Source organism: Nicotiana tomentosiformis, chromosome 9, assembly GCF_000390325.3.
Source record: "Nicotiana tomentosiformis chromosome 9, ASM39032v3, whole genome shotgun sequence".
In the NCBI taxonomy this organism is placed as follows: Eukaryota; Viridiplantae; Streptophyta; class Magnoliopsida; order Solanales; family Solanaceae; genus Nicotiana; species Nicotiana tomentosiformis.
In genome coordinates, this window is record NC_090820.1 from 15,285,902 (window position 1) to 15,299,529 (window position 13,628).

General features: G+C 34.8%; 2 long non-coding RNA genes across 2 annotated transcripts; both read left to right on the top strand.

The window, feature by feature from the left end:
- Nucleotides 1-962: 962 nt before the first annotated feature.
- On the top strand, nucleotides 963-2,381 carry LOC138899499 (uncharacterized). The gene is made up of 2 exons (XR_011411188.1): nucleotides 963-1,424; nucleotides 2,167-2,381. It is a non-coding gene; the product is annotated as an uncharacterized lncRNA (long non-coding RNA).
- A 5,968-nt stretch (nucleotides 2,382-8,349) lies between these two features.
- LOC138899500 (uncharacterized) lies at nucleotides 8,350-10,339 on the top strand. Its single transcript, XR_011411189.1, has 2 exons — nucleotides 8,350-8,419; nucleotides 10,112-10,339. It is a non-coding gene; the product is annotated as an uncharacterized lncRNA (long non-coding RNA).
- The last annotated feature ends 3,289 nt before the right edge of the window (nucleotides 10,340-13,628 follow it).

Sequence of the window (13,628 nt, forward strand, 5' to 3'; positions counted from 1 at the left end):
TATAGTAGAAGGAACATAGAGTCTCCACCTTAACCTAACACATATGTCATATATTTTTTCATGGAAAAACTATTCATGGTAATATCAAGGCAGCAATATACTTCTTGACTTTTGAGTTTTGACTCAATTGACTCTAAGGTAAGGGTCCTTTACATGCATAATTGGTAGATGGCACAAGTTTATTGTGCGTGTCCAAGTTATTGACAATTATTGTTCAATAAACTAGAAAGTATTGAGATTTTTATTCAAGATCGCATCTACTGTTTTTTATTTATTCGCGGGGTTATTATTAGCCAGTTAATTATACACGAGATTCTCTAAGTTATGCATGCCACCTAAAATCTAGATTAAATTTTTAGTTTTTACGGCTTCCATCTCAATTTATTAGACATTAAGAGTTTTTGTCCACATCACTATGCTTCAGCCACATAAGCATAGTTTCAAAGGTGTTTATTAATATTATTCTGTCAAATAAAAGTGTTAAAATGAAAAAATTATAAGTTTATATACCGGAATGATAAACCGGTGCAAGTTTAAGTGGCTACAAGGCCATTTTGCCTTTATATAATTGATTATGGGCCATCAGTAGTATTAATTTAATTTCTCCTACTAAAAGTAGAATTCATACTATAGAAGAATTAGCGAAAAGTCAATTCTTTTAATTTGATTAAACAAGAAAAAATAATTAAGAAGTCTCGGTCAAAAAAGAATGTAGGTTAAGCAAAAAGGATGAAGAGAGTATTAAATGAAAAAGAAAAAAAAGAAAAATTCAAACCCAAAAAAGCAAAAAAACTATTTAAAAATAAACCAAAAAAAAGAGCTCATAATAAAATAGAAAAGAAAAGATTCTTTGAATATCTATACGGATTACATAATCTTTTGCCTAGAATGGTGGGATTGCTAATTTGTTTAACCGCAAATAATGAAAGTATTTGTTATTCTAACCACGATTATGAGTTTGCTTTGGGTAATTAAATTTCAACCTTTAATTCTTATCCAAATAGGAACTCGAAAAAAATGGAGAGAATGAGAAATGAAAAAGAGTTTCATCCAAGATCTCACCCCTCTAAAAAAAAAAAAAACTTTCACGAATACCGAAAACAAAGAAAAGCCATCAATTTCCATAGTCACAAATCCTTATAATCTCTCTTGCCAATTAACCTAATAATTGCCATGACAAAGAAAACAAAATATTATCATGGCGAAAAGCAACACCATTACAAACTCTTGTCATCTTTTCATCCTTGTAATTGATCTGATCATTTTCCTTTCGTTACCTCTTTCAGATGCTACACAAGATAACAATTTAATGGAGACAATGTTTCCCACAATTGAGGTAACTTTAGCCAATGATAATAGCAAACCAATCTATTACATGTGTAGAGATTTTGACACCTATAACAGATTGGCAAGGCTTGAACCAGGTACAAACTATAAATTTAACATCACTCAAATTGCTTTCCCTATGAGATGGTGTTATTTATACATAAATCCACGTACCCATGGTTTTTTTTGGGCTTATAATGTAAGATCAAGATGTACAAAATGCTTTTGGAGTGTCACAAATTTCCCATATTTGTATAAAGCAGATCGTGTAAGGTGGGAACGTGAAAAGCTTTTCACCCCTGTTGGATTCAATATTAATGACTATTTGTTAAAGAACATTTGAAAATGTTGGATATCTAGATTCTAAGGTTTATGAAAAATTTCTTGATTTGAACTAAGATATTTACGTACACAATGTTATGATCATTTTATAAGTTTTCTTTATGAAAAGAAGATAGAGATACATTGGAATGTTGGATATATGGATTCCAAGGTATCATATTTGTTTTATTTTTAAATAGATGTTTATAATAATGTTCACGTATTGTAAAATATTGTTAGAATGAAACGATATTCATGAACTATTGAAAGCCTATCTTCATGCTTATACATGTTTTTGTTCATTTGTTGTTCTTCTTCTTCTCTAATTCCTCTCAGTTTTGCAATATATAACTAAATTATATAAGCAAATTTACAGTTAATGGATTGCATCTCTAATCTTCATTAATACATAATCTAAAAAAAAAGCTTATGTAATTTACGACTATTATGACGCTAAAAACTTGATTATTGGATGAAAGGAAACCTTATGTGTGCTAAATTTACTTTTGCTTTCTACAGGATCAATCAGTGGATTAATTTGATGTTTCAGTGATGAAATTTGATTATAACAAAGTCTAATTTGAGCAATAAACTACCTCTGCCACCAGTCATTTCTTCAAAATTCAGCAAGCCTACTTTAGTATATCGCATAAATTACAATCAGTTAGCCACCCTCTGCCCTCTGTCTTAAGTTTTTAAGCAACGTTAAATCTCACAAATAAAATATTTCATTGCGGGCCTGTTTAAAAAATATTTAACTTTGAATTTAAATTTTAAAGAAAGAAGAGGGATATATCTAGGCAAGTTTTGATAACCTGCTTGTGAAACTTATGACTGAAGGTTATTTTTACAGAATTTTTTTAAACGGGAACAAAATTTAAATAGCACTTTTAAATGACAAAAATTGTAGAAATATGACACTTTTTGGGGTGTTCCGTAACTATTGACTCTTGTTTGCCCCATGGCAGAACGTCAAGGTTAAAATTAAAAGATGTTGCCAATAATGCAAGCAAAAGGTAATATTTGTTAAATTTAAAGTTCTATCTTTGGGACAACCGGAGACAAAAATTTAAGACCATCTACTTTTAGGAATATTTGTATACTTAACTCCTAAAACGATCTTAATTGTGCAAATCTCCCAAAAATATTTGGAGCGTAATTGAATGGAGGGATCTTAGCCCAAGCCCAAGTAACTCCTAACGGACTGGATTTGTTTCCAAGTATAGCGGGCTGGATTAACTGCAAATAAATAGACCCAAATTCGAACTCCACTTACTCTCAATTTCTCGCTAATATTACGCGTGGAAATAGTATGAGGTAGTCAGTTTTTGGACTAGTAATCGAAAAATAGGCACCATTTGCAAAGTCATTGAAAAATAATCACTATTTCATATGGAGCCAATTCTGAACAAAAATACTCTAGCTGAAATACGGAAAGTTCCAGCATAATATGCTTGATTTTGGTGCTCCTGCGTTTAAACTTCCAACATATTATGTTTGAATTTCAATTCCAGCACATTATGCTCGAAACCCATATGTAAAAAATATGAACTCCAGCATTTTATGCTGGAATGTTTTGGATTTTTAAGGGTGTATTTGTTCAAATTTTATCTTTACATGAAAAAGTGACTAAATTTCGAGTATTTTTAAAATTATGGCTATTTTTAATAACCAGTTATAAATCGGGCTATTTCTTATTTCTCCCATATTACGGTCCGTTGTCTTCCTCTGTTGCCTCCTCTTCATCTCTTTCTGCCGCTAAGTCTCTCGTTCTACGGAGTCAAATTGTATGTTTCTCTTTCTCTGTCTCGATATTTTTCTTTATCCATCTTTTACAATGATTTTTAACGGCAAATTCAAATCTTAATGAATTTTGGTTTATACTGCCGTGTTTGTTCCCATTACTTAACAAAGCTTATAACTACTTCCTTGTGATTTTTAAAAATAAATATTCTTTCTAATTTGATTTTTGTGTGTAATGGTTATACTAAATTGAGTTTGAGTCACTACTAGAAAACTGTCAAATTTCGTCCACCAAAACCGACCGAAATCGATCGGAATTAAAGGAAAAGTGACCGATTTTCGACCGCTTTTAATTAGTCGAAAAAATAATGGTCGCTAAGGTGTTGCGACCGAAGGAGGTCGCAATTTTCCGACCGAAGTCAGTCGGTTAATTCAACGCTTTGACTGATTCGGTCGGTATTATTTAAATTATTTTTTATTTATTTTTTAAAATAGCGACCGACATTGTAACGACACGACTTGTCATTTTAAGAATCTATGCCCCATTCAACTACTTAAGGTCCCGAGCAAGTTCTTAATACGTATTATAACTTGCGTGTGCGGTCTTTTGATTTTCGGAAGATTCTGAATTTAAATTGAAAGAACAATTCTTATTTTTGAAGTTTAAATGAAAAGAGTTGACCGGAGTTTGACTTTTGAGCAAACGACTCCGGAATAGAATTTTGATAATTCCAATAGGTCCGTATGATGATTTCGGAGTTGGGCGTATATTCGGGCCGAGTATCAGGTAGCCCGGGAATATTTCGGCGCCTATTACTGAAGGTTGGCATTTTTAAAGTTTAAGAGTTTCTTAAGTTTGGGTTGAAGTGGATTTTGATGTTATCGATATCCGTTTGGAATTTCGAGCCTGGGAATAGCTCCGCATGGTGATTCTAGTCTTAGGAGAGCGTACGGACGTGGATTTGAAAGTCTATAGGTCATTTCGGGATCATTTGGCAAAAATTTAAAATTTGAAGGTTTTAGGGAAGTTTGACCGGGAGTTGACTTTTTGATATTGGGGTCGGAATCCGATTCTGAAAATTGAAATAGGTCTGTTATGTCGTTTATAACTTGTGTGCAAAATTTGAGGTCAATCGGACTTGATTTGATAGGTTTCGGAATCGAATGTAGAAGTTAGAATTTCATAGTTTTATTAAGTTTGAATTGAGGTGTGATTCGTGTTTTTAGCGTTGCTTGATGTGATTTGAGGCCTCGACTAAATCCATAATATGTTTTGAGACTTGTTGGTGTATCGGACGGGGTCCCGAGGCGCTCGGGTGAATTTCGGAGTGGTTTCGGACCATTTCTAGGCCATTTGTAACTGCTGGTTTTTGGCTATAGCAGTGTGCTATGCGATCGTGTGGAATTGGTCGCGATTGCGATGAGTAAAATGGAAAAAATTAGCCAGTGATTCGCGATCGCGGAAGGCCATTGTCACGACCCAAAATCTCACCACAGGCGTCGTGATGGCACCTAGTCTCTAAGACTAGGTAAGCCGATATCTATTACATTTTGAAGCCTTTTTTTATAATTAAAATCTAATAGCGGAAATAATTACAATACACAACCTCCCAAGACTGGTAGTACTGAGTCACGAACTCTACTGAATACATGAAATGATCACGGGGACCGAATATACAATACTGTTTGATTACAAATTAACAGTACAATGAAATGAAAAGACTCCAAGGGACTGCGACGACCAAGTAACTCTACCTTGAATCTTTACAATCCCGCTTTAACTCTGCTCAGATCCGTTATCTTCAATACCTGGCTCTGCACAAAAATGTGCAGAAGTGTAAAGTGAGCACACCACAGCGGTGCCCAGTAAGTATCAAGACTAGCCTCAATGGAGTAGAGATGAGGTATAGTCAAGACACTCACTAGTCTAATAACCTGTGCAATATAATATACAAAATAATAGGAAATAAATAATAATAAGGGCAGGATAAAACAACCAGTGATACGCACAACAGACAACAAGAATACCATTAATATCACTCAACAATTAATAAACACAATTACACCAAATTAAATCAAGCCCTTCAAATAAATATATTTCACATAGTTCTTCCAGATAACTCTCTTTCAAATATAATTTTCTCAAATAATTATTTTTTAAATATAATTCTTTTATATAATATTTTCTAAGTAAAAATCCTTCCAAATAAATATTTTAAATATAATTCTTTCAATTAAAAAGTCACCATGTGACACCTCATTTCAAAATCATCAAAATATGGGTCTCAGCCCATTTTTATATTTTTCGTAAATATGGGTCTCAGCCCATTTTTATATTTTCTTGGCACCTCGTGCCCATAATTAAATCATCATATTTACACGGCACCTTGTGCTCTCATTTCATATCACAACTGCACGGACAATTCACGTGCCAAATATCATTTTCATTTCCTCACAGCACCTTGTGGCCACATTTTCTATCACAACTGCACGGACAATTCACATGCCAATAACCCCATTTCATATCACAATTCTCGGCACCTCGTGCCCACATTTCATTTTATAAACCGCCTGACAATAACTACAGGCTCCCAATTTCAACATAAATCAAATTATTATCAATTTAATGACAACAAGACAAGTTGCACAAGGTATAAAAATAAACACAAGAAATTCACAACATTACATGGAAATTGTCAACACCACAACCCCATATCATCACATATCGTCCCTGATAATAGCCACCCTTATCGCTCCTATAGCCACCCTTTATCGCTCCTATAGCCACCCTTATCGCTCCGCCTAGAAAATATCAATAGCCACCCTTATCGCTCCGCCTAGAAAATATCAATAGCCACCCTTATCGCTCCGCCTAGAAAATATCAATAGCCACCCTTATCGCTCCTATTGCCACCCTTATCGCTCCTATAGCCATCCTTATCGCTCCGCCCAAACAATATCAATAGCCACCCTTATAACCACATAATATTAACGGTGAAATGCCACCCTTATCACCCCAAAATAACAACTCACACAACACAACAATTAATACGGAAATTTATCACAACAACATAACAAAAATCAATTTATATCATAATTTGCCCAATAACCACAACCAAATTTCAAAGCTACAACCAAGTCAACTAATTTCACCGCAAATAGCCAAATGCTCCACACAATGTGTACAACACCCAACAATAATTAATAGAGATAGAAATTACTCAACATAAAGCAAAGTTTTCATAAAAGATCAAACTTTCAATAATTATATAAACACATCTTTTTAAGCTCATTTAATTAATTATTTACAGAGGAAAAAATCCAAAATGAAATTAAATTCCAATGATTATCAAGCCAGCAATTTTACGAAATTTCATAAATAATTAAATAACAATCACATCACATTGTCATATAACAACAAAGTCAACAATAAGGGTTTAGGCACGATAAGTAGATGATTAAATATATTCCAACAATTATCCAATTTACTACACAATATGCTCTAGACTTTAACTCAATAAATTTGCACGTATAAACCAAGTACGTACTCGTCACCTCGCGTACATAGTTTTCAATTACCCAAGTTGCACATAAGACTCAATGCCTAAGGAAAATTTTTCCCACTCGAGGTTAAGCAAGACACTTACTTTTTGAAGTTAGGCCGATATTCCAAAATAGCCTTCTTGCTTGAATTGACCTCCGGGCCGTTCAAATCTATCCCAATTAATTGTATAACTTCATTAAAATTCATCGAAAAGAATTCCGGATAATAATACGTCGACTTAAAAATTTATTCTAAAAAGTCAACAAAAGTCAACGCAGGACCCGCCCCTCGGAACCTGACATAATTTTCATGAAATCCGAACACCCATTCCGATACGAGTTCAACCATACCAATTTTATCGAATTTCAATAATAAATCAACCTCTAAATCTTAAATTTTTATTTTTGGAAGATTTTACAAAAATCTTGATTTTTCTTCCATTAAATCCGAATTAAATGATGGATTCAAAGACATAATCATGAAAATTATGCTGCAGTGACCCGACTTTGAAAACTTATATCTCGCAATCTATAAGAAATTTGGATATGATCCAAAAATGAAAGTTGTAACTCTTTGTGTCTAGTTTTCAAAAAATCAAACCATTTGGCATTTGTAGTTGTGTACAAAAAGTTATGGTTGATATACTACAAGCTATCTGGAAAGAGTTGGAAATCGCGAAGAAGAAATTTGTGTTGCACAGAGCTAACTTTGGAAGCTTATATCTCGTAATCTATAAGGAACTGGGAGATGAGCAAAACATGAAAGTTGGAACTATTGGTATCTAGTTTTCACAAAGTTAAACCATTTACAATTTGGAATTTTGTACAAAAGGTTATGACCATTATACTAGAGGTTGTCTGTAAGAGCTGGACACTTGTTCTTCGCGATAGCGAAAGGCAAAGTTTGGGCTGAGAAAAGTTTTGCTTCGCGATCGCAAAGCATTTTCCACGATCGCGAAGAGTAAATACCTAGGCAGTAGCTATATTTCGAGGTTTCGGTCATTTTTAACATATTTGGAGCTATGGAGCTCGGATTGAAGCGATATTTGAGACAATTTTCACCATATGAATTGGGGTAAGTGTTCTATATCCGAAAGTGATTATACTTCATGATTCTATGGTTATATTCATCATTTATATCGGATTTAAATGGAAGAAATCAAGATTTTTGCAAAACTTTTAAAGAAGGAAAATTTAAGATTTGGAGGTCGAGTTGTTATCGGAATTTGATAAAATTGGTATGGGTGGACTCGTAATTGAATGGATTGTCGAATTTTGTGAGTTTCGTCAGATATCGAGACGTGGGCCCCACGAACAATTTTTGAGTTAAATTTCGGATTTGTGTTGGAAAATTAGTATTTTCATATGGAATTAATTCCTATAATTTAGTATTGACTGAATTGAATTAATTGGGATAGATTTGAGCTGTCCGGATGTCAATTCAAGCAAGAAGGCTATTTTGGAATATCGGCATAATTTCAAAAAGGTAAGTATCTTGCCTAACCTTGAGTGGGGGAATTACCCCTTAGTCATCGAGTCTTATATGCCATTTGTGAAATGTGAAAAGCCGTGTACGCGAGGTGACGAGTACGTACTCGGGCTTATATGTGCAAAATTAATTGGGTTAAAGTCTTAGGCATATTGTGTAGTAAATTGGATAATTGTTGGCATTTATTAAATCATCTATTTGCCATGCCTCAATTCACGTTTGTTGAATTTGTTTTTCTATGACAATTTGATGTGGTTATTGCTTGTATATTTATGTGAATTCCGTGAGTTTGGTGATTTGATATTTCCTGGAAATAATTATATTATGGGTTTTCCATCTGCAAATTAATGAAATACGTTTAAACTGAGGCGTTATATAATTATCAAGAATTTGGATTAATGAAGGCGTTGCCCTATACTGAGTATTTTCCATCTCTGTTGTTGTTTTGAGGTTTTATACATATTGTGTGGAGACTTGGGCTATTTGTTGTGAAATTAATTGATTTTGTTATATCTTTGGAATTGGTTGTGTCCATTGGGAAAATTGTGATATGAATTGATTTTGTTATGTTGTCGTGATAATATTCCGTGTAAATTGCTGTGCTATTTGAGTTATTATTTTGAGGATATAAGGGTGGCATTTCACTGTTGATATTATGTGTGTATAAGGGTGGCATTTCACTATTGTTATGTGTGTTGGGATATTGTCTGGGCAGAGTGATAAAGGTGGCTATAGGAGAGATAAAGGTGGCTATAAGAGCGATAAGGATGGCTATTGATATTGTCAGGGTGGAAGGATAAGAGAGGCTATTATAGGACTGATAAGGGTGGCTATAGGAGAGATAAGGGTGGCTATTATCAGGGATGATAGGTGATAATGTGGGGTTGTTGCGTTGGTAATTTTTCATGTGATGTCGTGATTTTTTTTATATTTATTTTTATACCTTGTGCAATTTATCTTGTTGTTGGTAAATTGATAATAGTCTGATCTATGTTGAAATTGGGAGCCTGTGGTTATTGCCGAGCGGATTATGAAATAAAATATGGGCATGAGGTGCCGCGAGTAAATAATGATGATATTGGCATGTGAATTGTCCGTGCAGTTGTGATATGAAATGTGGGCACGAGGTGTCATGGTTAAATGATGATGATATTTTGCACGTGAGTTGTCTGTGCGGTTGTGATAGAGAAATTGGCACGAGGTGCCGTGAAAATATGAAAGTGGGATGAGACCCATATTTTTATGATTTTGAAATGTTGTGTCACAAGGTGACTTTTATTCGAAAGAGATTTATTTGAAAGAGTTTTATTTGAAAGATAGTTATTTGAAGGAATTATATTTGAAAGAGATTTATTTGAAAGTATTATATCCCGAATATTTCTATTTGAAAAATATATAGGCGAAAGATTTATATTGGAAGGACTTGATTAATTGGTTGTACTTGTATTCATTGTTTGTTGCACAATATTTATGGTATTCTTGTCGCCCTGCTGTGTATATCACTGGTTGATTATTGTTGCCATCATTGTTATTTGTTTCCTATTATTTTTGTATACTATATTGCACAAGTTATTAGACTAGTGAGTGTCTCGATTGTACCTCATCACTACTCCACTGAGGTTAGTCTTGATACTTACTGGGTACCGACCGTGATGTACTCATACTACACTTCTGTATATTTTTGTGCAGAGCCAGGTATTGGAGCTATCGGACTTAGACAGAGTTAAAGTGTGATTGCAAGGATTCAAGGTAGAGCTGCTTGGTCGTCGCGGTCCCTTGAATTCTTTTCATTTTATTGTACTGTTATTTATTAATCAAACAGTATTGAGTATTATATCCTTGAGATCATTTCATGTATTCAGTTAGAGTTCATGACTCAGTATTACCAGTCTTGGGAGGTTGTAATATTTGTAATTATTTCCGCTGTTGGTTTATTTATATATATATATATATATATAGCTTGAATTGTTATTATAATCGGCTTACCTAGTCTTACAGACTAAGTGCCATCACGACGCCTGTGGCAGGATTTTGGGTCGTGACAGACATCAGTCGGAAATATAAATATATAATAATTTTGTATTCCTTTGTAAATTGTAACAAACCGACCGAAATCGGTCGGTATACTAAAACAAAAAAGTAATTTCCAACCGAAATCGGTCAGAAATTTCAAAAATCTGCAGATTTCAAATTGAAATTACCGACCGACATCCGACCGAAATCGGTTGGTTTTCTAGGTAAAACACTGACAGAATATGCCTCCTTTTAAGCTACACCACCTGCCAATTACAACCAATATTCATCCTATAATGGCAACATTACATTGCTGCCATTCAACCACAATTAACCAACAACAACAACAATTAACCAACAACAACGCTAATAACAACCACAACCACAACAACAATGCTAATAATAACCACAACAACAACAACAATTATACAAATGTTCAATAACAAAATAATATCAACAATACAATCATCATTCAAAACTATTCCCAACTAAATATTCACAAGTTCAAGACTTTGTTTAGCAATACACACCATTCAATGAGTGTTTTGTATTGCATCATCTCCATCTTCACTACAAGAAGCTTCATCGTTGGCATGGTTTGAAGGATCACAACGAGAAGGATTAGCATTTGGGGAAGGCTCACGAGACCGGGGAATGGGGAAAGCACCACTAGCAAGAAGATTGGCCAGCTGACCTTGAACGAGATTAAATTGTTAGTCCCTCTTTTCTAGCTGAACTTGAAGGGTATCAAATTGTTCATCTCTCTTTGACTCTCTAGCCTTTGTCTCTTCAAGCTCTGCTATCAGCTTTGCGATCTTCTTCTCCATAGACGAGAGAGTCGACCTATCAATTGCCTCGCCTTAGGAGGAAGTCCCTATACCTTGCAATCCAACCTTGTAGTGCCGAAATGATTTCTCTGGAAGGCTGTATGTTATCCCCTTTTTAGGACCACCGATAACATCCAACTATATCATTTGCGCTTCTTCGTCTGAAAGGGGTGGTCGCTCGCATTCCTCATTCGTTGGCAAGCTCTGAGTGTACTCCTCCACGGTTCAAGTGACATTGCATGCCTAATAAATTTCTTAACCCCTTCTATCAATTTCTCCCTCAAAAATCGACTATTAGGATAATTCCTATTATACATCCAACTACGATATTCCATCTACATAAAGAACAAATAAATTACATGTTATATTAATCATAATTCAAATTATTATAGAATTAACTTACATAATAAACTTTAGTTACAAAGTACAACATTTACTTACTAGAATATTGAATAAGTTAAGCCATTCAATTAGACTGACTCATTCAATTATAATTTGTTAGCACACTCAATTAATCTAGCATAATTAGTTAAGCCTAATTTTTTAAAAGCAATAAACACTAATAGAACAATACTATCCCCTAAATTAATAAACCTTAAATTTCTAAAAGCAATAAATACTAATATAATAATAAATTAAACCCTAAAATAATAAATTATTTCTAAAAGCAATAAACAAAATTAAGAGCATCCAACTTCATAAATTAAGAGTCTAAACCCTAATTTATATAATTTATACACCACAAATTAACTAGTTTAAATAATTTATACACCTCTATTAGTGCATAATCAATTTTAGTTACAATGTAGTTCACTTTAATTACAATGTAGTTCAAAAACTGCCAAATTTCGTCACATAAATTCAAAATAGACAAAAACCCTAAAACAATTGCATAAAATTATATTAGGCATGCAATAAATTAAAAATTAAAAGGCTAATAAGGTAGAACACTAACCTTGAAAGAGAATGGCAGTGGCGGCGACGGGAGGGGAGTGACAATGGTGGAGGCGGCGTGCGGCGGCGGCAGTGGCAAGCGGAGGAGGTGGGGCTGGGGGAGGTGGGGTTTCGATTTTGGGGGTGAGGGACTTGATTTTGGGTGGGATTTAGGTAAAAAAAAAGGTGTGAGAAAGAGAGATGGAAGAGAGAAAGAAGAGAGAGGGAAAAGATGAAAATGGGGAAGAAAACACGTCTGTCCAGTCTAATTAGATTATTACCGACCGACTTCGGTCGGAAATGTTGATCGGTAATAATAAAATATGTTTTGACCGTTTGACCTCAACAATTTTGACCGAGTTCGGTCGTAATATTTAATTAAATTTATCCCTGTCACGACCCAAATACCTAACTAGCCGTGATGGCGCCTATCGTGGAACTAGGCAAACCGACATCCTCAATATGCTTTCAATAAATAACAGAAGTGAGCTAAAGCAATTAAACTAACTAAAAGTTTACATAATAACGGGGTAAAAATCCAAAACACAAGTGCGGAAAGATAGCCCGACATCGGGGTGTCACTAAGTCATGAGCATCTAACAACCAATCTAGAAACATAGTCTACTACAGCCTGTGCCAAATGCCAATACAAGAGAGAAGGGATAATAAGAAAGGAGAAACAAGGAAAGGATTGCGGACGCTGGCAGCTACCTCGTAAGTCTCCGATAATCAGCTCGCGCACGAACTCAGCGACTGCTAGAACCGCACACACCTGGATCTGCAAATGAAGTGCAGTGCATAGTGTAGCATGAGTACAACCAACTCAGCAAGTAACAGAATTAAATAAGGAATTGAGAAGCAGTGACAAGCTATAAAAATACAGATCATTTCAAAAGTTTTCAGTAAAGAGTGAACATGCTTTCAAATCCGGTGGTATAAGTCAAATCAATTCGAACTCAAGTAAAACAGATATGAATCTTCTAGAAATTTCACAATAACAACAGATAACAACTAAGTGCAACAATAGATAAAAGCAAGTACAACCTCTCAAGGGAGCAATCACTCAACTCATCTCAACAGCTCATACTCTCGGCTCTCAGCCCTCAATACACACTCTCAATAGATACCTGCGCTCACTGGGGGTGTACAGACCCCAGAGGGGCTCCTTCATCCCAAGCGCTATATTGTTGCGGCGAGCAGCCCGATCTAATATTGTTGCAGCGTGCAACCCGATCCAATATTGTTACGGCGTGCAACCCGATCCTATATATATATATATATATATATATAGCCCGAAGGCTTGTTGCGGCGTGCAATCCGATCTATATACCTCACAGCTCACAGCTCGGCACTCAGGCCCTATCTCAGTTACTAACCTCTCCAACCCCTCGGGCTCACAGAATATCATAATAATTAGCCCAAATAGAGAATAC